Source organism: Eriocheir sinensis, chromosome 39 (genome assembly GCF_024679095.1).
Source record: "Eriocheir sinensis breed Jianghai 21 chromosome 39, ASM2467909v1, whole genome shotgun sequence".
NCBI classification, from domain to species: Eukaryota; Metazoa; Arthropoda; class Malacostraca; order Decapoda; family Varunidae; genus Eriocheir; species Eriocheir sinensis.
In genome coordinates, this window is record NC_066547.1 from 5,801,402 (window position 1) to 5,829,186 (window position 27,785).

General features: G+C 45.7%; 1 long non-coding RNA gene across 5 annotated transcripts in view; it reads left to right on the forward strand.

Moving 5' to 3' along the window:
* Positions 1-27,785, forward strand: part of LOC127008918 (uncharacterized) — a 93,961-nt gene that overhangs the window by 23,725 nt on the left and 42,451 nt on the right. For all 5 annotated transcript variants that reach the window (XR_007761458.1, XR_007761456.1, XR_007761457.1 and 2 more), the window contains exon 3: positions 27,331-27,443. This is a non-coding gene — a long non-coding RNA (uncharacterized LOC127008918). The remainder of the gene's footprint in view (positions 1-27,330; positions 27,444-27,785) is intronic.

Below are 27,785 nucleotides of genomic sequence, written 5' to 3' on the forward strand. Positions count from 1 at the left end.
TTTTTTGTCGCAGCAAATACAATTACATACAAATACATTTTTCCCCCATATCCACCCGGCATCACTGTCATAAAAGGAAACAAATGGCCGGTGATCCCCTGGCCCTCCGCCCCCGTGCAGGGATGACGCAATAAACGACCTCTCTTCAGTGTATAATTAATATTTTTTTCCACAACTGGGGTACGGAAATCTTACATGATCTCGCCACATCAATCTTCCGCCCAACTTGAACCGTTCCGGACCTATGGACACTCCCGAATTCCCGTGAACCCGACTATTAAAGCTCATTTCCCACGACACAAATGATGGCTCACCGTTGTCAGGGTCCAGGGCCGGCTGCAGGGATGTTCTCGGTGTGTTACGGGATAGTCTTCTTCCCTGCCATGAGTTCTGTCCATATTTTAATTCTGCATGATTTTTGTCGCGGAAGTGTTCCCCACGCTGGAGGACCTAATCGCGCGGTTCTTAGCGGAGATAAGTGCGAGGGGAAGGTGTTGCTGCTGCTCACGTGGTTTGGTAAATGTTATAGTCTTGTGCATTACTGTTGCTGTGAGAAACACGTGATGGTGGTGATGGTGGTGGTTGTGGCAATGTGGCAGGGTGTGAATGTTTTTTGATGGTGGTGGTTGTGGCAGGGGCTGAGGTGGTGTGATAGCACTGTGGATGGTGTGTGAATGGTTTTTATGTTAGATCACTGTGCCAGAAGCCTTGATCATTGCAGAAAGAATATATTAGACTTACTGTAGAGATTCATAGCAAGATGTCATACTTTCTGTACTCGTAGGATCACCTTTCGCGTGGTAATAGCCAAGGAAAAGGATAATGTTTTAGGAGAAAATTTGACGGGGAAGATGCCAGGATTATACAAGCTGTGTTGGGGAAGGAGAGAGACCCGTGGCACTCAGGGAAGCGTAAGGGAACCGGTGACTCTGAAATTGGAGAAAGCGCATGGTACTGGGCGCGAGGATATACCGATGAGATTCGACTGTGTTCGGAGAATTTAGACACGACAAGAGATAGCGAGTGAAAAACGACTCCGGCCGGGCGCCAAAGAATATTGGCAGTGCTGGTGAGATAGGGAGAGTCGTGGTTATGGTGGTGGGGGTAGTGGTGGTGGTTGTACTCTGGTGTGGATGGAGGTGATGGAGGTTGTAGTGATGGAGGTGATGGTGGCGGGGCTCTCGTGTTGAGGTGGATGTGGTGGAGTCAAGAGTGGCGGAGAAAAGCTATTGAAGAAGGGCAATGGAGGGTTAGGTGGAAGATCAGATCGGGTTAGCGAGACAGAATGGAGGGTTGAAGTTGAAGGAGGAGGTTGTCGTGACCCGAGGGATGAGAGTGGACGTCTGTGTTATGGGAAGAGCAGAGAGGAAAAAAAAAAGCAAATAGGAAAGGCGTAACGCTAAAAAAAAGTTACCTGAAAAAATCAATGTAGGAAGAGTATTTAGACTTATTAGGGAGTTTAAAGCATATATTTTCCCCTTATATGATCACCTTTCGCGTGGTAATTAGAGAAGTTTAAAGGGATACATTCGAATTGATTTTTATAGGAAACCGTGAAACTTTAAAACCCTAACTATACCTAAAAGCTAACTAAAAAAAACAAATATGACCTAAAAACAATCTTGTCCACTTGATAATAATGTAGAAAACAGGGAAACGGCCAAACTAAACAGCACACGAGTAAATTAAAACCTGCGCTACATATAAGAGATACCGTGAAGATGAATTTTTGGTGTGGCGGGGCGTCGGCAGGGGCTTAGTGGCTCAGGCAAGACTAGAGGTAACTGCAGCGGCATTAGGCAGACTCAGAGGGAATGTGTTGTCTTGGTGCGGGATAAACAGTGCGTAGGGCGGCCAGACACAGGCATGGGCGAGGGAATTTCTGGGCCATGCTACATACAAACAGGTGGGAGAGAGAGGTACGGATAGGTAGATAGAAAGGGAGAAAGAATAGGAAATAGGAATGTAAAGTTTAAAAACTATGAAACTGTGCTACATACAAACAGGTGAGAGGCAGATAGATAAAGAGAGTAAGAAATAGGAATGTAAAGTATAAAAAGCTATAAAAAAGGAACCATAAAGTTGTCTTCTTATTTAGGTTTTGGGTCACACTGCGTACAAACAGATGAGATGGACAGATAGATAGATAAAGAAAGGAAGATAAGAAATCGAATTGTAAAGTCTGAAAAGCTGTGAAAAAGACAACATAAAACCGTTTCCATATCTAGATTTACGTCGATTTTGTGAATTTAAAAAGAAAAAAAAGGCAATTGACTAAACAAGATAAAGCTTTAGGAAAATGATGATAGATTAAAAAGTGAGAATAAACAACATAGCGAGTCTTTTGTTGGAAGTAGAGGGCGTAGAGGGTGTAGAGGGCTGTAGAGGAGAGGTGAGAGAGCAGAGGGCGGGTGGAGATAGAAGACAGGCCAGGGAAAGCTATACCGCAGGGCGAGGTAATGAGGCAGCTTGTGTGATGGAAGGAAGAACAGAGCCACTGAAGGAAGGCGAGAGAGGGAGGCCTGAGCTAGTGGTGGAGGTAGAGAGAGCGAGGAGGCCGTCGAGAGAAAGTAAAGGAGAGGAAGAGAGAGAAAGAGAGAGGGAGGCGGTATAGGCCTGAGCTGGTCTGTGGCGAGGGTTGCGCGTGAGGCAGGCTTTTAATCACCCCGGGAAGGACGGAGTGAGGCAGGGTCCTAAGTCCTAGCTGGTGTAGAAGGGACTGAGCAGGGTCACTAGTAGAAGGAAGGAAGGTTCTTGTTTTTCCCTCTTGGTAAAACTGTGGAAAGCTGAAAATGACGAAAAGAAAGTGTTCTGAAAGGTAATGTTACAGAGGAAGGAAAGGAGAGACAAATGCTGTTTTTTTTTTTTAGTGAATAAAAAAAAAGGAAGGTTCTTAGTCAATAGAGGTGGTTGGGTTCATTGGGAAGTGATAAGGATGAAGAAGAACGTGCTAGGAGGTGGTGTAAGGACTGTGGAAGGTTGGGAATGAAGGACGAAGGGAATGAGGGTTGGAAAGCGGTAGAAACGAGGAAGGTTGGGAGTGAGGCAGGACGAGCGGGAGTGAGCGCTGTCGGCAGGAGGGAGGAAGGAAGATAGGGAGGAAAGGAGGTAGGCCAGAACTTGCCCCGTGGTGGAGGCAGGGGAGCAGGGAGGCAGGCAGGGCCGGGCTCACCAGTGTCGACCTAAATGTGGCCGTAATGAGCCCCATCGGTCATTGCGACCATCCCCTACGCGGACGAATAGCTGCATATTACTCACGCGGGCTGGGAAAACTTTCTTCTCTCGCTGCAGACTCTCAACGCGGGATAAACGCCGCATCATTTTGCTGGTTCTCTCTCTCTCTCTCTCTCTCTCTCTCTCTCTCTCTCTCTCTCTCTCTCTCTCTCTCTCTCTCTCTCTCTCTCTCTCTCTCTCTCTCTCTCTCTCTCTCTCTCTCTCTCTCTCTCTCTCTCTCTCTCTCTCTCTGTCTCTGTCTCTGTCTCTGTCTCTGTCTCTGTCTCTGTCTCTGTCTCTGTCTCTGTCGCTCTCGCTCTCAAACATATAACGTACACATTTTTTCACCCTAACGTCGTCACTCTTGAGAAACGCAATACACGGATCAACGTTCGTGTCTACTAATCCATAACTCTGTGGGCCCGTAAATAAATCGTGTTGAGCGAAGAATAGGAATCATCAACACTTTTTTTCTTCAATTTCCTTTTAGCGATTCTTTGGTTTCCTATTTTTGGGGGTAACTTTTTTTCTACTGTTTCTGGGGTGGACGGCCGCTAAGAATGCCCGCCAGATTCGTATCACGTGAGCCTCCTGCCGCGGCGTCATGGCGAACATTTTTCAGTCACGTCTTTATTAAAAACCGGGGCAGACTTTTAGCATGACTGGCGTTCCTCATTAATCGCTGTGGCTTAGGTATAAATTCTGTTGGGCGGGGAGGCTGAAGGAGGGCGGGTCGAGGGAGGCGGGGTATGCCGAGAAGGCCCGCCGCGCCAGATGCCTTCAACGTATACTAAAGGCTTAGGCTGAGCAGGAGACGAGAAAGACGCAGTTGATTCTGGTTCTAATTACGAAGCAGCTTGAAAAAAAAGACTGAATTTATTAGCGGCGGTGATACAGAAATTAACTTCGTGAGACCTTGAACTATGTGATTATACTTATGCTGTGGTGCCTGTAAATAGCTTTCTATGGAATATTTAAGTAATTGTTATTTTAAGAGAAGGATTATCATACGACGTCCTCTGTGGTTTAAGTTTTTTTAAGGGAAGTACTTTTATTTTCACCCCGTGGCGCCCGTTGCTAAGCTTCTCCACCCCGAGGAGATCTAAGGGGCCGCGGACGCCACATTACGCCAAGGTAGCCTCCCTGCCATTACCTCGTCTACCATATCCACCATCACCGCCTCCGTCGTAATCACAGTCGCCACGGCCTAAACCACACACAGTCCGGCCCCGTCATCACTCTTGCTGCCACCAAACTTGCCTCTATTACCCTACAACCACCGCCCTCACCTAGTCCTCCACCATTACCACCCCCATCACCCATCACTATTCCCTCTCAGCCGTCCCCCGACAACGCCCCCCTCTCACTCTACCCCATCTCCCCCTCCCCCGAATCCCCTCCGCACCTGCCCCCTTCCTACCTGTGAAGTTACACAAAACGCAGGCCGCCTGGCATATGACGAATGACAGACCGATGATTGGGAGACAGTCGCCATCTGTCAGACTGCCACGTGACGTCTTCATCCGAGGGCCTCGCGGCCGGGGAAGGAATGCCGCAGGTGTGCCTGGCGGAGGTCACAGCTCCGCCGCCCGCCAGGTGAGACCGCCCGGGACAGGTGCATAATAGAGGTCCCTTTCTTGTTATTTTTTTTTCTCTGCGTTCCTCGTGTATAGAGGCAGCAGTTCCGTCCAGGATGTTGCTCAGCTGCGGGTCGTTTTGCATCGCCATTGTGCTTGTACGGCAAACATCTGAGGAATATGCGAGTCATCCCTCTCGTTTTATCATATTATTTCTTGGAGTGAATCGACCACTGATTTCCCGCGTAAAGATTCGTTTCTAAGTTCGTGACCGTAGTAATATACTGAAATTCTATATACAGTTGAAATTTGAAGTTTTTCGTGGCACTTGGAATGAAGTCAGCTGGAAACGGATCGCCAGTAAAAGAGAAAGAGATAGCGACTATGCAAACGGCTGATATCGTCCAGGAAGTAGTAATAAAAGTCTCTGGAATGGGCGGCTTTCGTCTGGTATGATGGGCGGGCCGTGATGGCGGCGAGGCACAGCATCACGCGGAGATCAGCGCCGAACATGTCGTTGTGGTTCACCTCCGAGTGGTTGACATGACGCGTTTGTGTGTCTCCGTTTTATCACCGCCGCCGCAGCGCTGCCACACTGACGCCTCCAGCACGCTTCCTCATCACCGCGCTGCTTGCCGGGATGGGATCGCCACATGGGCTTTTTTCCCCATGTATTGCCTGAGGACTTAAATCTTCGTCTCTAATACAAAAAAATATAATCAAAGAGAAACCCAGGAACTTTTTTTATATCTGCTTTTTCCACCATGTGTTGCCAAAGGACTTGAATCTTCGTCTCCAATACAAAAAATAATCAAAGAGAAATCCAGGAACTTTTTTAATATCTGCTTTTTCTTCCAGGTAATGCCTGAGGGCTTGCTAAGAAGAAAACCCAATAACTCTTAGATTTTTTTTCCCATGTACTGCCTAAGAGTTCGAATATTTGATTTCAATGCATAAGAAAAGCAAAAAAAGAACACCGAAGAAATCTTTTAGACCCACTTCAACAACTCTTCAAACAACGCAAGATCAATAGAGATTCAGTTCATGATAAGAAGCCTATCAACTTAACGAAGATCCTATAAGGCAAACCGAAGACTCCAAGGCATGACAGACACTTCATTCACTCACCTAAGAACGCCTTTAGACATGCATCAAGAACTCTCCAAGCAACGCAAGATCGATACAGAGATGCAGCCCACGATAAGAAGCCTCCCAACTAACCGAACACTTTATAACGAAAGCCGAGGACTCCAGGGCATGGCAGACACTTCGTTCACTCGTTCGCTTCTCACCTTTGTGTCGGCGAGGCGGCTGGAGTCCCACGCCGAGCCGCCAGCACCAGGCAGGAGGAGCGCTGGTTCCCACTGGGCCGGCGGGGCAGCAAGGGACGTCATTACTTGCCGCGGGGAGTCATCACCTTCATTTAAGACCAATTGTCCCGCGTTGCAGATCACTCCTCCGCCCTCCGATTTGTTGTCTGGGGGAACTGTCTCTTGCTCCATTCGCCTTTGCTTTTTAATTTTTGTTTTGCTTGTTCTTTTGTAGGTAGAAAGATTGTGCTGCTTTAAATTTTGATGTACAGATTGGTTGTTTTTTAGGTTTGAATGTTTGTTGTTGGTGGGATTGATTTTTGTTGTTGCTGTTCGTCTGGTTTAGTTTGTGTGCTTTATTTTTGTGTGTGGAAATGATGGTTTTGCTCTAGATTTTGATGCACTGATGGGTCGTTGTTGTCGTTTTGGTTGAATGTTTATTTCTGGTGTGGTAGATGCTTTTTTGTTGTTCGTTCCCATTCATTTTCTGTGGCTGGTTGACAAGATGGCGGGTTGGCTTGCTTTTTGTCACAGTATGTCTTTGTTTGGGTTCATGAATATCCGTCTGACTGTTTGCCTGTCTACCTCTCTGTCCGTCTGTCTGTTCGTATGTCTGGCTGGATGGCTGCTTCTTTCTCTTTCTCATCCAAACACACACACACACACACACACACACACACACACACACACACACACACACACACACACACACACACACACACACACACACACACACACACACACACACAGAGGCAGGTGGTTGATGTATGGCTGCCCAGAGGTGAGTGACAGGTCTCATTCCTCAAGCCCGCCGCCCTGATAGACGTCTATTTGCACCATGGCCGCCCCTCGGAAGGAGTGAGGAGAGGAGGAAGAAAGGGAGAAGGAAGAGACGGCAAGGAACGAGAACGAGGAGTAGGAGGAGGAGGGAAAAGAGGAAGAAGAAAAGGGTGAAGGAGACGGAAGAGCAACGACGACGAAGAGTAGGAGGTGGAGGAGGAGGAAGGGAAGAAGGAACAACATGAAGAGGAAGAAGAAAAGGGAGAAGTACGAAGACTGGAAGGAACGCGGAGGAGGAGTAGGAAGAGGAGGAAGAGAACGAATACGAAACAGAACAAAAGGTAAAGGAGGAGGAAAACTGTGCAAGGAACTGGAATTGGTTGAGGGAATGTGGAAGGAATCAAGAAATAAGAAGAAAAATAAAAAAGAAACCGAAACATGTAGAAAAAAATATATCATTAAAGAGAGATTTAATGATAGTCCATAAGGAAGAAAATGAGGAGCTTAAACTATGATAAAAATTTCAATGGGAATCATATTAAAAACTGGTGATGACAATAACATTACAAATAACTGGATAAGATAAAGAAAATAGAGAAAATCTACGCCAGGAACATAGAGAAAAGGCAAGATGATAAACGCAGTCACAAGCAAAAAGGAAAGAGGCATTACTTAGAGGGTCGAATCGTGACTCGTTTTTCTCTCTCCAGACGCAATTTAGTAGTTCAGGTCAAAAGATACAAGTAATTATGTTTTTTGCCGGAGCTGCTCTAAGTCAAGCCAGGGCAGGCTGAGTGAGGGGCTGAGGAACGCGTAACACTCACCATTATTTTCTTTTTCACGATTTTCCGAGCCGAGAGTGAAGGGAAGGTCGGCTGGTGGACTAGCTTAGGGCCGTCCTCTCCTCCACTTAAACATGCAGGCAGCGTTTAAAAGTAATTGACTTAATTTGGTAAATGTCTCCAAATTGAATTTCAAATGAGCTTTCCCACACACTGCCAAGAAGTATTTCACTCCCCCTGTTCGCTTCCACTGTCCACCTATACGTCGATTCCATACCAAGTTGCTTCTCTGCCTTCCCCAAACGTTGACCTAAAGTAAAGCAGCGCTCGACCTATGTTTGGATGGAGTAATTATTGGCTGATGAGGGATACGTACGCGCCTAATGCATTCAGTGGTGTCGTCCTGGTCCTCTTGTCGAGACGGAAGGGTCCTGAGCACCTGTGCCTGGCCGCCCCATCCTGTGATAACACCGGGAGGGGCGTCGCGAGAAGGGAGGGGGACGGACGCCAAGCTGTGGAGGGAACGCGTGGGAAGTCTGCTCCCGCCTTATAATAATCTTTTTTGGCTCCCCTTCTTAAGCTGGCCGAGACACATGCTGGGGTGGTGCTTCTGTACGCGCAAACACGACCAGCAATTTTCGGTGTGGTGCTGTGCCGAAGCGGTGTAACAGGCTGCACGACTTTCATTTACACAGTTGGAGGCGGACGAGGACCTGAAAAATAAGTAGTGGGAAAGCTTGCGCTATGCCACTCCAAGAAGATAAAAGTGGAAGAGTTTCTTAATAGTAATAATACTCGAAATAGCTAAATATACGTAGAGGTTTCCTAAAAATAATACTCAAAATAGCTATAAATGGGGGAGTTTCCTAAAATTAATGCACAAAATATCATATATGTATTGTGGTCTGATATTTTCTTTGATAATAATAAGACTGGTAATATATTTCCGTCTGGAGGTAATTTTCACAGTATAATCTTACCTAATTAGCTTTTGGGTCCTTAATTGTAAACCCATCCTGATTTGAGTAATGAAGTGTATATAATCGCTATTAACAACAAAAAAAAAAAAACGCAAAAACAAAGAAAACAAGTACAACAAAAAAGTAAAGAAAAAACAGCGAAAACTTAAGAATGGGGAAAAATAAATCCAGTATCTGTTTCAAAGTAAATATCATGTAACTCGATGCCTGAATTATGCGCATTGATGTCAGTGTAACTTTTGTATATTTGTATTGTTGATAGTTTAATGGGGTTAATTCCAACACTGATTTTTTTGATGGTTTTGAAATTAACACACACACACACACACACACACACACACACACACACACACACACACACACACACACAGCCCCCTTCCCATAAACACACTTTTTCCTCTATCATATTTACTTGTTCTTGGTGGCGGAGACTCGAGGGAACGGAAACAAACAGTACCTAATATATTTCCTCGATATGTACGCGTGGAGGCCGATGGGAAGGAAGGAGAGGTGGGGGGAAGGATGGGGGTCGTAGGGCGTCGTGGCGTTGGCTGGGTCGAGGGTGGGAGGGAGGAGTCATGAGGGGGTGGGGGCTTGAAGGGGGGGCGCAGGATGGAGTGAGGGGCAGGTGGGCTACACAGAACCCTCCTTGTATGGAAGCCAGGGGTCAAGAGGAAGATGTAGCCGTGTTTAGTTAGGAGTGTAGTATTCTTTTTATCATTATTCTTGGTAAAAACGATTTCTGTAGGTTGTTTCATTGTTTTATTATTATTACTACTACTATTATTATTATCATCATTATTATTATTATCTTAGTAGCGGCAGTAGTAGTGGTAATAATGTGGTTTGTGCGGTGATTATTAATGAGTGGTCTTATAGAGTGTGATATTTTCCTAAATTGCTTAAAAAATCGCTTCTTCCTCATCTAATATATTTCAGTCTCTCTTAAGGATTCCGAAGCTCCTTGGCCGCCCACCTGCAGTCAAGAACTTCATCATATTCCATTTCTTATTCCTGGAACTATATTTTCTCTCTACTTCTCTTCTTTCCCCCATTTCTCGGTGCCTCTACACATGGGTAAGGGGGGAAGGGGGACACCTGAAAAATAAGACGTCTCTATTAACAATACCCCAACACTGATTTATCCCCGCACTTATCTAGCGTGATGTATTTGCCTCGGCTGCTGTTATTTGTCATTGTACCGAGGCCTCACGCGCCTCCTACGCCCGTAACCTCGATAGCGCGCACTTGGAAACTACAAAGAAGGGCGACTCGCAGTGTTATCGGACATCCTGGGGCGATAACCAAGTGCTCAAGTCAGGCGAGTCACGGCGAGGCGAGAGTATGCATGCCTAGCGGTGACGCGCGGCGGGGAGGGGCCGAGGGTAGGTGGTGGAAGGCTGGGAGGATGGGAGATAGTAGAGAGGCAGGGAGGGGAGATGTTTGGGTGTAGATGAAGGGCAAGGAAACGCAGGCACTTCTCTCCCTCTCCTTCGACCTATACTGTTTCTTCTTTATGCATTCATGGTTTCATTCTCTCACTTCTCTCTTTTTTTTTTTTTTCCTCTGTTTCCTTGTAAAATAAGTACACATATAAGACACAATGGCGCCAGAACTAACTAACCAACCATTTACTTTAGGTTCTTCGCCATGCACTTCATCATTCAGACACACACACAGGTCACAATCTCAAGAGTAGATTAACAAAACTAAAACATTTCGTGAGCTACCCATGCTGTCGTTAACTCAAAATCCTCCAGTTCAGAGCCTTTTCGTCCATATAATGCTCTCAGGAAGCCATGAATTACTATTGAGGGTTACATTATAGCAAGACTCGCTCAAGCACAAGTGGATCAGCGTATCAGAATTTCTTAATGGCGCAGCTGGCGTCAGAAACTGCAAGCAAGGCTGTAAATAACTCGTGATCGGAGGACGGTGATTGATCTGTGACTCTCAAGCTGCAAACAGTGAGGGCGTCGTGTTATTGGTGCCTCGATGCGTCACGTCACACCCTCTCGACCCGGCCCGACCTGAACTTTTTTTTTAGGATGAGAACCGTTAAGAAGGAGAATATTTACTCTCTTTATCATGTTACCTTGATAGAAGTGGCGTGCTGGAATCCAAGCTTTTTTCATTCCGAGGTTATGTGCTTTCATGTTGTTATTTTTTTTTTTCTGAATTATTTTACAACTCATTTACTTTTCCTTTCGTATATTTTCTTAGATAAACTTAACCTACCCGATTTTTTCAGTCTTTTCTCTTTTATCAGTTGCCTTCCACTTGCCTTGATCTACCTTCCCATTACTTTCCTATCCCTACTTTCATTACCTTTCCTTTGCTTTGCCGTACCTCACATTGCCTCTCCATCACTCCCCATTTCTCCCATTACTCCCACTTCGCCCCACCTCACCTTACCTTGGCTTCACTCCCCTTGCCCTCTCTCCATGCCAATCCCCAATTCCCCATTCCTTCCCTCCATCCCCCATCGTGCCCTCCTTTCACCGCCCTCACGTCGAGCAGGACCATCGCACAAAGCCTCCCGCGGGTCGGCCTCCCCTTCAGAAACATTGTCACGGGGGCGTCTGAATAAAGCCACTGACCACCTGCCGACAGGTTAATGATGGCGCTGACTAATGAGGGGAAAGGTAACAGGGGGCCTCCACTGCCATATAATTAGCCTCATCACGTCAGGCTGTGTACTTCCCATAATTTCGTATCGATTAGTGTATTTATATCTCCCTATGTTTGTTTGGTATTCTTTATGTTCATGGTCTTTATGGATTGGTGTATTTGTTGAATGTTTTTTTTTGGTGGGGGGGCAGGTGTGTGTGTGTGTGTGTGTGTGTGTGTGAGTTTGTATGTTTTAGTATTTTATTTTTCGTGTTTTTTTGTTTTGTTTTAATATATGCAGTACTATATCACTTCCTACCTGCAGCTGTTTTTGTTATTTGTTAAGGTTAATGCGTACAGACGAACACACACACACACACACACACACACACACACACACACACACACACACACACACACACACACACCGTAATATATATACACGTACACACACCCATGTACGGCTTCCCCCCGCGGCGTGCACATGTAATTATCTGATTTGTAAACGTCACTATAATTCGGCGGGGCTTTGAATTCCAGTCCGCGGCGCCCACAGATTTATGCTCCCTTTTTCTTACCCTTCCCTTTTGTTTTCTTTTTTCCAGGCTTCTTTTTCCTTTTGTTTTCTGTTTCCAAGCTTCTTTTTACTTCTGTTTCCTTACTCATCTTGTTTCCTTTTCACTTTCACCTTTTCCTTTCCTTTTAAAACTATAACTTCCTTTCCCCTTTTTTGTTTCCTTTAGATTTTCCTTGCCCTTTCCTCTTAAACATATACCTCTGATTTTGTGTGTGTCCTTGTTTTTATTCCCCTTTTTCTTTCCTTTTCTTTTCTTTTTCAAGTTTCCTTTTCCTTTCCCTTTTGTTTTGGTTCTTACTTTTTCCCTTTCTTCAACCCATTTAAATCTACAGCCCTCATTTGTGTCTACTCTTATATGTATTCACCTTTTTTTCTTACTCTTCCTTCTCTTTTCAAGCATCTTTCTTCTTTTTTTCCTCCCTCTATTGTTTCCTTTAATTTTGCCTTTTCCTTTCTTTTCAAACCTGTTACCTCCGATTTCTGCCTATTATTGTATATATTCCCCTTTTTCTTACTCTCTTTTATTTTCCAACCTTCATTTTTTTCCTTCCTTTCCCTCTTACTTTTTCCCCTTCTCCTTTCCTTTTAAATCTATACTCCTCATTTCCATCCCTCATTGCATTAGTGTAACATGATGTTCTTGTATATTTTTCGCTCCAAGCCAATATTGATGTAATACGGAAGCATATTCATTAGTTTCAACGTTTCAAGTGCTGTTTCGTGTGCGCCTAAGGACTAGATAAGCCCAGTAGTCTCCACCGTGTCAGGATCAGAGGCAGGGAGGCAGGAGTAATAATCTGGACGGTGGAGCAGCGAAGGGAGGGAACCATATGTTGCCACGAGACCTGCCAGCCCTGACACAGCCTCCACCTGCTGGGGCTTGGGTGAGAGAGAGAGAGAGAGAGAGAGAGAGAGAGAGAGAGAGAGAGAGAGAGAGAGAGAGAGAGAGAGAGAGAGATTGAGGAAAGGAGGTAGATGGAGGGAATATGATTTAGAGCAGAGTATTCAGATAAAAATAACAATTGTATATTTTCGACATTTTTGCTAGTCTCGAAGAAAATATGTATGTGTCAGTCCCCGTTTAGTATCCCTTTAAAGAATGTACGAGTCATTATGGGAGGTAGTGATTTTTGAGGCACCAAGCATTTTCTTCACAATAAAAGGATGTAGGTCTAATCAAAATGTGGCCTATGATAAATAAGCGATAGTATGGATGGGTAGAGAGAAAAAAAATATCCTAAATGAACACACAAAAAGCTGAAAATATATGAAAAAAGCGAATTATATGTTGGCTGACAATGATTAAAGACCCGAACTTAGTCATACAAATGATAAACACCCATGATAAATATCCAAGTATTATAAAATGTAAACACAAAACAAAGCCGGAAGAATATGATAAACAAAAATGGATGACCGGAAATGGCCGTGGATTGATGCGCCCGGTCCATGCCATATAATCGTGGTGCGCCGCGCCTCCCGGGGGGCCGCGGCGCGTGACGGGACGTGACTGTGTTGGGCCGCCACGCACAGACAGAAGGGGTGGCGATGATGGATAGACGGACGGGACACTTTGTGGGGGAGGGGCGGTAGGCTTTGTAGTTTATCGGTTTGGTTTTATAGGAATTTATTGGTGTTGGAATTGTCGGCTTCTTTGATATTGTTTTCTTTTTATTTCATTTTTTTCCTCTACTTTGTCTTCTTCGTCTTCTTGTCATCGTCTTGTTTTGCTTCATTTTCCTCTACTTTGACCAACCGTCTTCATCTTCCCTCTTTATATGATTTTTTTTCTTTTTTTTTTATGATTAGCATTATCATTGTTACTAGTGTTCGGGTGGTGGAGGTGATAGTAGTAGTAGTAGTAGTAGCAGCAGCAGCAGTAATAGCAGCATCAGTATAGTAATGATAGTATATAAGTAGTAGTCATGCGCCACTCATTCATGAGCCGTTGATAAAGCACCTTCATCAAAGAACTCAGGTGTCACGTAGTATCGCCAGGTAGCCTAATGGTGGCCGCCGCCGGTGTAATGTTTCCCTCCTTGGGTACGCCTTGCTTCCTGTGTTACTGAACTCTCAAGTTTTACGTAAAGCTCCTGATTCCGTTTTGACCTTCACACGGCTCGTGACTTTTGTTTACTCTAAAATTATCCTCAGATGGCTGGAAATGTTCTCAGTGTCTGCAGTTTTACTTTAATGAGCAAACGTGAGAAAAACGAATACATTTCTCTCAGGATTCGCAACAAATATATAACGGCCATTATCTCCGCTTCTTAAACAGGCGCTTGGTTGCCGGTCTGCTGCTCCACAGGTACAATACCATGCACTATTACCGCCTTAGTATTTGCAATCTCGTGTTATTAACATAATGCAATCAGTCACAAGTGTAATTACCCGGCCAAAAAGCATAAACCCGTGTCGTCTGCGCAGTTACTTCACCCAATAGTTATGTGCTTGTTATGCCGTGTAATTAAAGAGAGGGAGGCTGCGTTTTATCTCCATCCAAAGCAGCGTGTGGTTGTAAATGGTTTGTGGTTGTGCTCGCCTGCAGTTGTGGGCGGCAGAGGGCTGGCGGACAGGACGCGTTGCTTCTGGAAACGGTACGGTCACTCAGGTGCTAATTTGAGGCGGAAATTACAGGCTTGCTCGATGACGTGTTTGCGAAGCTTAAAGTGAACTCCTGCGTAAAGCACAACACGTTTTAGATATCCAGCACCCCGTTATATCCCACAAGGAATTCGTTATAAGCTTACCGACATTTTACAGGCAATGTTCTCCTTTCATTACAGATTTTTCACTTATTTTAACAACGTATACAACTTTTTTTCTCTGAGTTAATCGGACCTAAAAATCAATCGCACAATTCACAGGTCAACTTAACTGCATATAAATCGCCTTTCTCTCTCAAGTTTGGTAATAAAAAACCCGTGGGCTCTTTTCTCCCTTTGCCTCCGCTAGTCCCTCTCAGCCCCCCAGCCACCGTCGAGGAGGCTGAGTGGTTGGTCTATATGAGTGTGCGATGATGTAGAGGCTCTCATTCCGGTCCTCGGCAGCTGGTGGCTCGCCTGATGAACATATTAACGCCGAGGCAGCCATCAAGCCGACCAGGCCTTCCAGGAGCAGTGGTGGTGGTAGTAATAGTAGTAGTTGTAGTAGTAGTAGTAGCAGCAGTGGTAGTGTTGGTGGTAGTGATAAAAGTAGCAGCAGAAGTAGTTGTTGTGATAGTTGTAGTATTAGTTGTGGTAATAGTAGTAGTAGTAGTACAACGATATTGGTGGTAATTTTATTTGTGGGAAAGAAAGGGATAATTTTCTTTCTCCTGTTTCGACTTAATGGTGGCTTTTACTTTTCTGATGGTGCTGGTGTTCTTGAGGTGGTGGGCTGTTATGTTGCTCTGAAGACATTTAAACTTCTCTCCTGACACGTCCATATAACTATCATATTCACTGACGGTATATGGACGTGTCAGGAGAGAAGTTTAAATGTCTTCAGAGCAACATAACAGCCCACCACCATCAACTCCACCATCTTCACCATCACCAACCCCTTGTCCACAGAAATACACCACAACCACCACCACCACTACTGATATCAAGAACAGTTTATAGTTTGCAAGCACTCATATTTTTTTCGATTCATAACATATTAAACTCCCTTTTTACCTGCTATTTCCTTTTCCGTGTGCTTTTCTAAATAGTGCGTGACGTATAGTACCCCATTTTAGTATCATTTCTTTAAATACGGCAATTTTTAAAGCTCATATGACGGCTGTTGAGCTCTGTTAGTTCAGGCGTATCTTATAGTCGTTACGTAATTCCCTGCACCATTACAGCGTTATGCAAGTTTCCCCTAATTCCTCCCCTCAACCCCTTCCCTCCCCTCCCCTCTCCCCTTCTGCTACTTGTCTTTCCTCCCCCTCCGTTCTTTCCTCCCCCTCCGTCACCCCTTCCCTTTATTCCTCCTCCCCTCAACCCTCTCGTTTCCTCTCATCTCCCCCTTCTGTTACCACTCCCCTCCCCTTACTCTTCCCCTCCCTTTTCCCCTCTCCCCTTTTACTACTTGTCTTTCCTCCCCTTCCGTCACCCCTTCCCTTTATTCCTCCTCCCCTCAACCCTCTCATTTCCTCTCATCTCCCCCTTCTGACACCCCTCCCTTCCCCTCACTCCTCCCCTCCCCCCTTCCCTCTCCCCTCATCACCCATCTCATCACCACAACACACAAGCCCCATCGCCGTGACTTATAGGCTAAAGCAGACAAGGAAAATATGTCCGCCTTGCCTGGTCTGGGAAAAAAAGGAAAATGGCGATGCGAAGTAAAATAGCTTGGCTTTTTTTTCATTTTTGTAAGGTGTATAAGGTGTCTCTGTACGCACCTAATACCACAACTGCTTATTTACGTATTTGTTTATTTATCTTTATTCACTACTGGAAGAGCGGAGGGGAAGAAAGAGAAGCGAGAGAGAAAGAGAGAGGGAGAATGGTAAGAGGGGGAGCAAGGGATGATGCGAGTGAGGAGAGAAAAACAAAAACAAGAGAGGAGAGGAGAGAGAGAGAGACAGAGAATAAGATCTTTTCTGTGCCATTGTATCCCGCCATTACACATTAGTCTGCTTCCTTACATGCATTTGTCTACCCTTCGTAACCACTTTATCAATCCGCTGCTCTGCCCCAGAAATCATCGCTCCCTTCCCTTCATCTCTCGCCTCAGCATCCGCCCGTCGTCCGCCGCGTCGCCGAGTGCTGGACACGAACGGAGCCATCGTTTTAGGAGTCTCGAGCTGCGATATTGCTGTCCAACCATGCAAGACCCTCACACGCCGTCCCCGATGCAATTAATGGACTCTGAGGCTCGAACATAAAGAGGGACACAGGCGGCTGGACACAGGGAGCGGAGGGACACACCGGTAGGAGGAATTAATGCCGGGACGGGAGTAGGAACGGCAGGAATTAGACTGGGAATGTAGATATTAAGACCCGGAGACAAGGGAGCCGCCGGATATTAGATACAGAGCGAGGGTCAGTCTATAGTGCAGGAGGGAGAGAGGGCGGGAGGGTGGGTTGATGTGTCGTGTGTCAGAAGCAAGAATGGTTGACGAGGACCGTTCTCTCACGTGGAATACAGTGCGAATATTCCGATAAATTACTCTGTGTTCTCCGTGTTTGAGAATTTCGAAATCGAGAAGCAATTAAATCAAGTAAAAGTGAATGACCGTATTTCTGCCACTTTTATTTGTTCACTATAATGATATGTAGTTTATTTGGCGTTTTGCGTGTTTTATCCTGTTTATTTTACCTCCGTCTCCCTTAACAAAAACACAATCATAAGTTATATGTTTAAAGAAGATTCGGTGTAGGCACATGAGTAATGAGGTGGTGGAGGGTAGTACTGTGGAGTCATTACCAGACCTTGAACCGGCGCACGAACCGTGGCTCAGACTATACACACGTACACCTTAAAGAGTGTATAAGCAATATGTAAAAACCCAGCCGGCAGTAGCGAGGCGGTGAGGGGGCAGGTACACCCACTCACCTGCGCGGGTCCCCCAGTGCCGTTCAGGTTGTAATTAGCTTATAACCGCGTCCCCCACATCCTGCGCTTAAATGCCGCCCCCAAGATGTACCCTGGTATTACGCTGGCAATGACTTGTATTTACCATTACACACACCTCTACACCCTCCAGTGGCCCCGGAATGTGTCCACGGCACACAGGGTACACTCCCAGGCCTCGCGCCGAGAGTGGCCTCTGTTTTGTACTTGGTAAAGAAACAAAAAAGAAAACACTGCCCGAGGCGCGTCTTGTGGAGCAGCGAGCGGCCCGCCAGCTGCCGCCACCCACGACACGTAGGCTTCCCTTCCAGGCCAGGCTCTTTTTTGTTCTTCTTCCTCTTTGGCGACGTTCCAGCTTTGTAGTTTCTTCTGATAAGATGTTAATGTTAAATTTGTGTATTAGCGTGTTAATATAGATTGATTTAGTAAATGTTTGCATATCCTCAAATTTGTTCAGATTTTCATATTAAATTACGAAACATTAGGCCAGGGCTCCCTTAGCAAGCGAAGGGTGTTTGACGTAGCTGAAGTTTCTACACACGCAACATCCTAACCTCTCGATTGACATACTCGGTCATGGTTTGCACATTATTTCAAGCATTATCCCCTATTCACATAATTTTCAGTTTTGGGGCTACATATATAAAAAAAAAAGCCGATTAAGATAAAAAAAAATGTATATTGTAACAGCGACAAAGGCTCGGTAAACGCTAATGGTTTTAACGATCAACTTAAAACCACAGAAAACAAAGGTGACGATAAGGGGCCAGACCATTAGAAGGAGAGAAGTGGAGCAGCCTCACGCCTTCCCCCCCCCCCCCTCTGGACACCTGGCACACACACCCCTGATTTATTCTCCATTACCTTGATAACAACCAATTATATGAGCAGGCCACAGATAGCATTTTCTTGAGGCTAATGAATGACGGTGGCTTGGAGGCTGGGCAGGCGAGTAAGAAGTGGGGGACTATAGGACTTAAAGGAGAAAGAAGAGATAGAAGAGGACTCGAGGGGGCAGAAGAGAATGGGAGGGTGACTACGAGAGGTTCGGGCATAGGATAAGGGAGATTTCGAGGGAGGTATAAATGGGAAGGGGAGGAGGAAGGAAGGAATAGAGAGATATGCAGGGAAAAGAAGAGAAAGGTATAAATAGGATGTGGAGGAAAGTAATGGTGGTCGGAAAAGATATAGTGGAAGAAAGAATTAGGAACGTTGATCAGGAAGAAGAAAATAAACTTGGCACAGATGACAAAGGGAAAGTAAGATAAATTGGGTTGAAGAAAAGTTGTGTAAAGTGTTTTTTATGAACAATTAGATGTTTAGAGAGAGAGAGAGAGAGAGAGAGAGAGAGAGAGAGAGAGAGAGAGAGAGAGAGAAAAAAAGAGAGAGAGAGAGATAAAGGGGGGGAGGTATGGGCGTGTTCGGGATGAGTGTGGCAGACAGAGAGAGAGAGAGGAAGAGAGAGACCCACCTCCCCCACCACCACCACCTTCTCCTCCTCCTCCTCCTCCTGCTCCTCCTCCTCTGATTAATGCACTGTCACCTCGGTAACCCCGGCGCCTCGTAGGGGGTCCACTCTCCCCCTAGATGCCGGGTTCCCATTGTTCCCGGCAATTTACTTCTCTAGATTATCGCTCCGAAGCTCCTGTGCCGCTGAGGAACTCGAGGCCGCTGAGATCCGACCCGCGAAGAGAGAGTGAGAAAGAGAACGAGTCGAGGGTGGGTTGAATTGGTTGTTAGTGTTTTATAATGGGTTGATACTCGGTTTGTGGTCATGATATTTAAGGTTTGTGTATAGTTTTTTTTAAGGTTTGATGTGTTTTCTTATTGTCTTTGGGTATTTTGACCTTTTTGTTTTGTTTTTCCTCGGCGGATTTTGTTTTTTATGGGTGTCTGCTGTCTCTGTCTGTTTGTCTGTGTCTGTATGCCTGTCTGTCTGTCTATTTTTCTCTCTCTCTCTCTCTCTCTCTCTCTCTCTCTCTCTCTCTCTCTCTCTCTCTCTCTCTCTCTCTCTCTCTCTCTCTCTCTCTCTCTCTCTCTCTCTCTCTCTCTCTCTCTCTCTCTCTCTCTCTCTCTCTCTCTCTCTCTCTCTCTCTCTCTCTCTCTCTCTCTCTCTCTCTCCACCAGCCCCTCGAGGGAGGCTCCTGGGCAGATGTGAGCCAAAGACGCCCTTTTACAGACTCCTCAGGGACCCGCTTCCTCATGATGGATTGAGGGTTCGAGGTCTTCCTGCCCCTTCACTTCCCCTTCATTTCCCCTCTTACTTCCCCTTTCACTCGCTCCCTCTCGACTAACCCCTTCACTTCACCTTCACCCCTTCCCTTTCGACCAATCCCCTTCATTTCCTCCTCCACTCCCCCTTCACTTCCCCCTTCACTCACTCCTTCCATCTCGACCAACCCCCTTACGCCTACAACTTACCTCTACTCTCTATCTCTTTCTCTTTATCCTCTCTCTTATATACATACACCTTTTTCAAGTCTTCCTCTCTCTCTCTTTCTCATCCACTCCGTTATGCTCTACCCCACTTCTTTACATTCCGTGACCCACTCACCCATTTTTCTTTCTCTTCTTTTTTCCTTTTTTTTTTACCTTTTCAGTGATGTTTTAATGTAGACAACTTCACTTTACCTGCTTCTCACTCTGCGGATTTTCTTTTCTTCTCCTCACATCTCCTTTCATCTTCCATATTTCATCTCCCCCCTCCCTGTCCTATCCTCTCCTCTCTCTTTCTCTCTCATGAAATACACACAGCCTTGTCTCATAAATCACTTAAATCCCCATAAAGCTAATACAAATCCATCCCAACATTTCCTACTTCAGTAATCTTAACACTCAAAACATTTACATCTTCGTGAATGGTCATTGGTAATTACGAGCCACAATCGCTACCCCTTTTCTGGCCACCCTTACCACTCCCCCTCACCATCACCACCATCATCACTACCATCACCACTATATCTGTAGAGGGAGTAGAATAGGGTGTTGTCCCGTTGAGAATATGGATAGGATGTTTGTCTTTTTGTTCCTATGAGAGAGAGAAGACAGGGTACACGAAGACGTAACATAAAATAATCTGAGAGGAGAGAGAAAAGGTTAAGGAAGTACTAAAGATTATGGAGTCGTAGAAGAAGAATTAGTAGGAATTTATTGATGATGAGAAGTAGGAGAAGTCTGAGAATTAGGAGGAGAGGATAAGGAGGAGGAAGAGGAGGTGTAGGGCGTTACCTTGTGGATGGGAGTCTGAGCATCTATTAAGTCCGCCTCATTTCGTGGGAGCAGCGGGGAGGAGGAGAAGAGGCGTGTGCAAAACCTCACGTTAATTAGTCGCGGGTGTGGCCGGGGAAAGGAAGAGTGGACGTGGTGGGTCAGCTGTCTTTTTACTTCCACTGGGTATTGCTTCGCCTGGGTTTGTTTTCTCTTCTGTTTCCTTTTTTGTGTGTGTGGGTGTCTCTGTATAATGGTGACTTAGGAAATATGCAAACGTTTGTGTGTATGTATGTATATATGACGTTTGATCAACATTTTCCGCGTTAGAAGTCTCCTAAAATAAATGAAGAACGTATGTAATTTCTTCAAACTTATTTTTAGAAAGACGACCATTACGCAGGCAAAATAATGACACGGTAATAAATCACTGTATTACAATTTACCTGAAGATACACTGGCTTTACTTACTGGCCTGGTTTAACTTCTGCCAGAACTTAAGTTAAAAAAAAAAAAAAGACACACCTGTGCACCAAAATATGTAAAGTATGACACCTCAGATTCATATGTACATTTAAAAGGCTGCTATCATCTGTGCGGGAAAATACCATATAATTCCCCGTAAGCCTCGACTCGTTTATCGCCCATTACTTAGATGCAGCCGTGAATGTAACTCGACACGCCTCACGTCCTGCACTGCGCCCGAAAAAGTATCTCCTCATGACACAAATTGCATCGCCGCGCCTTGTGGTTTAATTATCACATGCCAATTATCATCAGAATTATCCCATTATTATGAGAGTTAACCAGGCGCAGCGGCCATCAACGTCATGTGTTATGCAGCGGAGCCATGCAGCCCCCTCCCGCCTAGCCTATCACCACCTGTCCCTCATTTGTCATCCCTCCTGCCGCTACCTCCACCGCCTCCCCTGCAAGATGGGCCTTACCTCCACTTGTAGCTGCTTCCTCCACACGGACGTCATTCCTACCACCACCACCATCGTCATTCCCACCACCACCACCACCACCATTCCCATCATCATCACCATAACCATTGCTATCATTATCATCACTATTGGTCAGTACAGCAAACTGCATCATTACTACCATCACATTCGCCGCCTATAAGGGAGCCATAACCACAAAATCAGTGTTCTCGTAACTAATCTTTTTTAATGCAGCCATTTTTTTAGGCAGTATTTTACCTATTTAAGCAGTTTAATAGCATCCTCATAGTTTGGAAGAGTGTGAATTTGAATCAACAATAATAAAAATAAAATAATAATCAAGTAGAAGAAGGAGAAGAGGAAGAAGAGGAAGAAGCAGAAGAAGAAGAAGTAAAGTAAAGGAAGGAAAAGTAGGAGGAGTAATAATGATAATACTAATGATACTAAGAATATAAAATCGCATCCTTTTACAACACTACTACCGTTTTGTTTTTCTTTCTCCACGCATCGCAGAGCTCGTGGCATCCTTCACTCGCCGCTCGTCTAATAAATTTTTCTAGCGTGGAAAATGAAGACCTCTCACGCTGTCTCTCCGCTGGTAAACAAGGCGGCCGGAGAGACCCTGACAGCCTGAGCGATGAAGACCTCCACAGTAGAATAGACGCGACTATTCACCCTCTCGAAAAAAAAAAAAGAGGGAGAGAAAAAAAATACTCCCCGAACCCCTGTCACGCCGGGCTGGAGAGAAGCATCTTCCTCCTCCTCCTCCCCCTCCTCCTCTTCCTCCTCCTCCCCTTCCTTTATCTCCCCTTCACTTCCCTCCCTGCCCCCCCCCCCCCCGTCCCCCCTCCATCTCTACATTTCTCTCTCATTTTCTCATTCTTTATTTTTCATTCTTTTCCTTTCTTTTTTCTTTCGTTTTTTCGTTCCTCCTTTCTTTCTTTCCTTCTTTCTTTCGCTCTCTCTCTCTCTCTCTCTCTCTCTCTCTCTCTCTCTCTCTCTCTCTCTCTCTCTCTCTCTCTCTCTCTCTCTCTCTCTCTCTCTCTCTCTCTCTCTCTCTCTCTCTCTCTCTCTCTCTCTCTCTCTCTCTCTCTCTCTCTCTCTCTCTCTCTCTCTCTCTCTCTCTCTCTCTCTCTCTCTCTCTCTCTCTCTCTCTCTCTCTCTCTCTCTCTTCGTGAGACGCCCGGATGTGTGAGAAAGTTCAGGCCGATGACAAATGATTATCGACCTCCGTGGCCAAGTGTGGGAGGTTCTTTTCTGTATGTGTGTGTTTGTATGTGTGTAGGTTTAGCAAAATACACATACGGAAAAATTATTGGTTGCCATGATTTTTATATTCGTTTCCTTAACTTTTTGGTTCTCGTATGATTTTAAAACTGCTTATTATGGACTACAGAGATGGTTGTCTTTGGGGTTTTGGTGGGATTGTGAAATGTATAGATGTGCGTCTTTGGGTTTTGAGAAGGGAAATTATGGCAACCTGTGTTTATTTGTAGGTTTACCGAAATATAATACAAGATGAAAAAAAAGTTCGTTGCTTTTGTGATTTTTTTTTTTTTTTTTCGTGTCTGCATTTTTGATATTGAGAACTGAATAGATGAATTTGTAAGGGGCATTTAGGAGGGAAAGCCGTAGTGTTGAATATCGCACATTCGGTAATCGACGTTAAATTTTATCACGAAACGGACAAAAGAGGCTGCTGGCGGTTGTGCATGAGTGGAGAGAAAAGGAGAGGAGAGGAGAGAAGAGGAGAGGAAAGCGGCGGCGGGGCTGCAGATCGATCCACAGGAACTGACATATACAACATAAAACAATAAATACATGAACGAATGAACGCTGAATCTCACATCTCTGTATACCTAACCATCGACGAAGAGTCCCTTTTTCCGACATATACCACAGAAGGGAACAAACACGTGTCTATATAAACATACACCGTCCCCTGCCATAGCGAGTCTCGTACGCAGCGGCAGTTATCATGTTGCTGGCAGCCTCACCACAAGCAGGAGAAAAATCGTGTCGTCAGAGCACCCCTCAGAGAGCTCCATCATGGCGCCCACCACCGACCACCTCTGACGCTACACAAACAGCCCTCAATGGATTATTCATAAACCGCTTGCTTCTTACGTATTCGCTGCCTTCCCGCGGCTTGCTTCTTCCGCCCGCTAATGACACCGAAATGGATCAGTCGACAGTCACTTGTTATTTATTTACACAAACGCGTAAGATTTATCGGCCGGGATTGTGGCTCTTGAGTAGCTGTTCTTGGTGTGTGAAGGATATGAAGAGAACAAAGTGTAATTTAGGTCTGGTTCGAATTTGTCCGTGTTTAAGGCAGTTTATCAAAGCGTACATTAAGAAGTCCAATTTGAGATACGTGGAATTAAATGGCAAGGTGATTTTTATATTATACGAAGAATCAATTGACGTTTAGTAATGTATTTTAAGTCCAAGGCCGCCAGCCAGTCTCAGCTTTAGTAAATTTAAAGTCTCCATCGTGACAGCTTTGCATAATCCATACGTCCATTATCCACGAAGCAAGAGTAGTGTCAATAATGAGGAATGAGAAGCCAATTCGCACTTCAGTTTGATTCCAAAACACACGCACACACACACACACACACACACACACACACACACACACACACACACACACACACACACACACACACACACACACACACACACACACACACACACACACACACACACACACACACACACACACACACACACACACACACACACACACACACACACACACACACACACACACACACACACACACACACACACACACACACACACACACACACACACACACACACACACACACACACACACACACACACACACACACACACACACACACACACACACACACACACACACACACACACACACACACACACACACACACACACACACACACACACACACACACACACACACACACACACACACACACACACACACACACACACACACGACACACACACACACACACACACACACACACACGACACACACACACACACACACACACACACACACACACGACACACACACACACACACACACACACACACACACACACACACACACACACACACACACACACACACACACACACACACACACACACACACACACACACACGAGCGCGACAGAAACGCGAGCGACAGAAACGCGCGCGACAGAAACGCGCGCGACAGAAACGCGCGCGACAGAAACGCGCGCGACAGAAACGCGCGCGACAGAAACGCGCGCGACAAAAACGCGCGCGACAGAAACGCGCGCGACAGAAACGCGCGCGACAGAAACGCGTGACAGAAACGCGCGGGGCAGAAACGCGCGCGGCAGAAACGCTCGCGATAAAAACGCGCGCGACAGAAACGCGCAGGGCAGAAACGCGAGCGAGAAAAACGCGCGCGACAGAAACGCGTGCGACAGAAACGCGCGCGACAGAAACGCGCGCGACAGAAACGCTCGCGGCAGAAACGCTCGCGGCAGAAACGGTCGCGATAAAAACGTGCGCGACAGAAACCCGCAAGGCAGAAACGCGCGGGGCAGAAACGCGCGGGGTAGAAACCCGCGCGGCAGAAACACACGCGATAAAAACGCGCGCGACTAAAACGCGCGGGGAAGAAACGCGTGCGTTGGCACAAAACACCACACAAAACACAAGCCATAAGACACAAGACACAACACAACACAAGGCACAGACACACGCACAGACACACGCACAGACACACGCACAGACACACGCATAGACACAGACACAGGCACAGAGACAGGCACAGACACAGACACATACTGACACTGACACAAGACACTGAAACAAGACATTATATTCCTTCTTATATTATAACTTTTATTATTTTTTTTATTTTTTTATTCATGCGAAAGTCAATCCACGTCATTTCCAGACCACACAAACGCTAAAGCTGTCTTCTCCTCCCCTTCTTCCTTCTCCTCCTCCTCCTCCTCCTCCTACTCCTCCTTGGTGTCTTCCTTAGCGCTGGTGGCTGTGAATTATTCCCGTCGTCAGGGAGATAGTGATGACTGCGTGCCACCTATCATTGTCCTTCTGATCTCTCCCATCATTAATCAGCATCATCAGCATCTTCCCCCATAGCTACACAGCCTCACACCTTACCTCCTTCTCCTCCCTTCTTCCTCCTCCTCCTCCTCAGACACCTATACCCCCATTCCTCATCTCCATCACTTCCCTCCTCCTCCCTCATCTAAGTCTCCGCTAAGCTGCCGCCATCATCATCCGTCTAACACTCCAGTCCTCATCAACATTGTTATCATCACCATCATCATCATTATCTCGATAGAAACATCACCTTACAAGTTGCCCCCGTCACAACGGTTCATTCTTAGCGGAGTCTTGTTTCGCTCACTATCGTCTTCATCATCCGCCGCTTGATAAAGATGCCGGGTTATCGCCCTGGCAGACTGAGGCATCGCTATCTTCGTCCATAAGTTAGTGGCTGTCTTCATTATCATTTTAGCCGCTGGGACAGTCTTCTTTCTTTCTTCATTCAGTGTTTTCTTTCTCCCTTTCTTCTCCCACTCTCTCTTTTTTCGTTTTCTTCATGTATTCTCTTTTGCCTTTCCTCTCCTTCCTCTTCTCCCTCTTCCTTTTTCCTCCCGTCTTTTTCTTTTCCATTTCCTCTCCTCCTGTGCTGCCGCTGCTCTTCCTCTTCCATCCTTCCTTTTTTCTGCCCCCCCCCCCCCCTCTCCTCCTCCTCCTCCTTTTTTATCCCTCTTCCGCCTCATCCATCTCCTCTTCCTCTTTCTTTTCTTGCTTTGCCTTTTCCCCTCCCACCTTTTTTTCACCGTCACCACCACCACCACCACCACCACCAAGGGCATCTCGAGTCTGTTATTTCCTATTCGTCATTGTCGTCGTCCTCGTCTTCATCGTCATCGTCTTTATTGTCATCATCGTCCTCGTCATGTTGCCCCCCCAGCCCCTTCCTCTTCTTCCCCATCCTCCTCCTCCTCCTCCTCCTCCTCCTCCTCCTCTTCCTCCAGGCCACTCACAACGTAAATCATGATCTATGCCTCACTCTTGCTCCCTATGGAAAAATGGATTGAGTGGATTTTCATTCTGGAGTGCGCGTGAGGGGAATTTTGTTTTGAGTTCTGAGTCAAATCAGCTGCGCGAATCTTGACGAATCCTTGGCTCTTCGTCACGATTCGGCGAGGAAGGTTGGTTGGCCCGGGAGAGAGAGAGAAACCGGTACCTATTAGTTTACTAGCTCGCCACATGTTATTTTTTCTTTTCTCCTTTTTAGCTTGTTTTAATGTTTTAGCTTCAGTTTTATTCCTGTGTTTTTTTCTCTTGGTTTCGTTTTATGTAGGTATGTATTAGGGGCCCTTTCTTTGTCTGTTTGTCTACTGGTATTTACTTTATCTTTTTTTTTCTGCGCCTCCCTTTTTGTTTGTTTTTAATTCTTTATAGTTCTATTTATTGTCCTGTTTTTCTCTTTGTTTCTTTTTATGGTGGAATGTATTAGTCTTTTCTTTTTGCCTGTGTTTGTCGTTTGGTATTTACTCGTCAATCTCTCCTTTATTTTTTTCCTTGCTATATTTCTTCCTTTTTTCTGTAGTTTCTTCCTCCTCCATTTTAGTTTGTTTTACTATTTTAGCTTTCTGGGTTAACTTTTTGGGGGGTTCCTCTATAAGCTGAAATGTATTAGGTGCAATTTTTTGTCTCTGTGCCGTCTGGTATTTACTATTCAATCTTTTCTTTATTTTTTCCTTGCTATAATTCTTTATTTTTTTTCAGTACGTCAGGAGGTCCTCAGCCACTCACCTGCGTCGTGGCCCTCACCTGAGCTTTCTCCCTCCGCCGCCACCTGCCTCATCCTGTCACGTCAGCCGCCACATAAATCTCCCATGGTATGTTTGTTTGCTTTTTTTAGGAAGTACGAATGAAGGGGAAGGGAAAAGGGGAACAGGAAAGGGGGAAGTAGTGCATAACCGCAGACACGTACATTCCCTTCCTTCCCTTTCTCCTCTTCCTCTCTTTCTCTCCCTTTCCCATCCTCCTCCCCCCTGACCTCCATTTGCATGTGTGTGTAGGAGTCAAGAGAATGCTATGCAGGTTTAGTGCATATATGTTTTCGTCCATTATGCTACAAATTGCTGTGTTTATTTTGCCGCTCTTCCGCCCAGCCGTGATGACGCATGGTTTGTTTATCTTTACGGACTGACAGATGGCCGGGCACAGAGGTGGAAAAA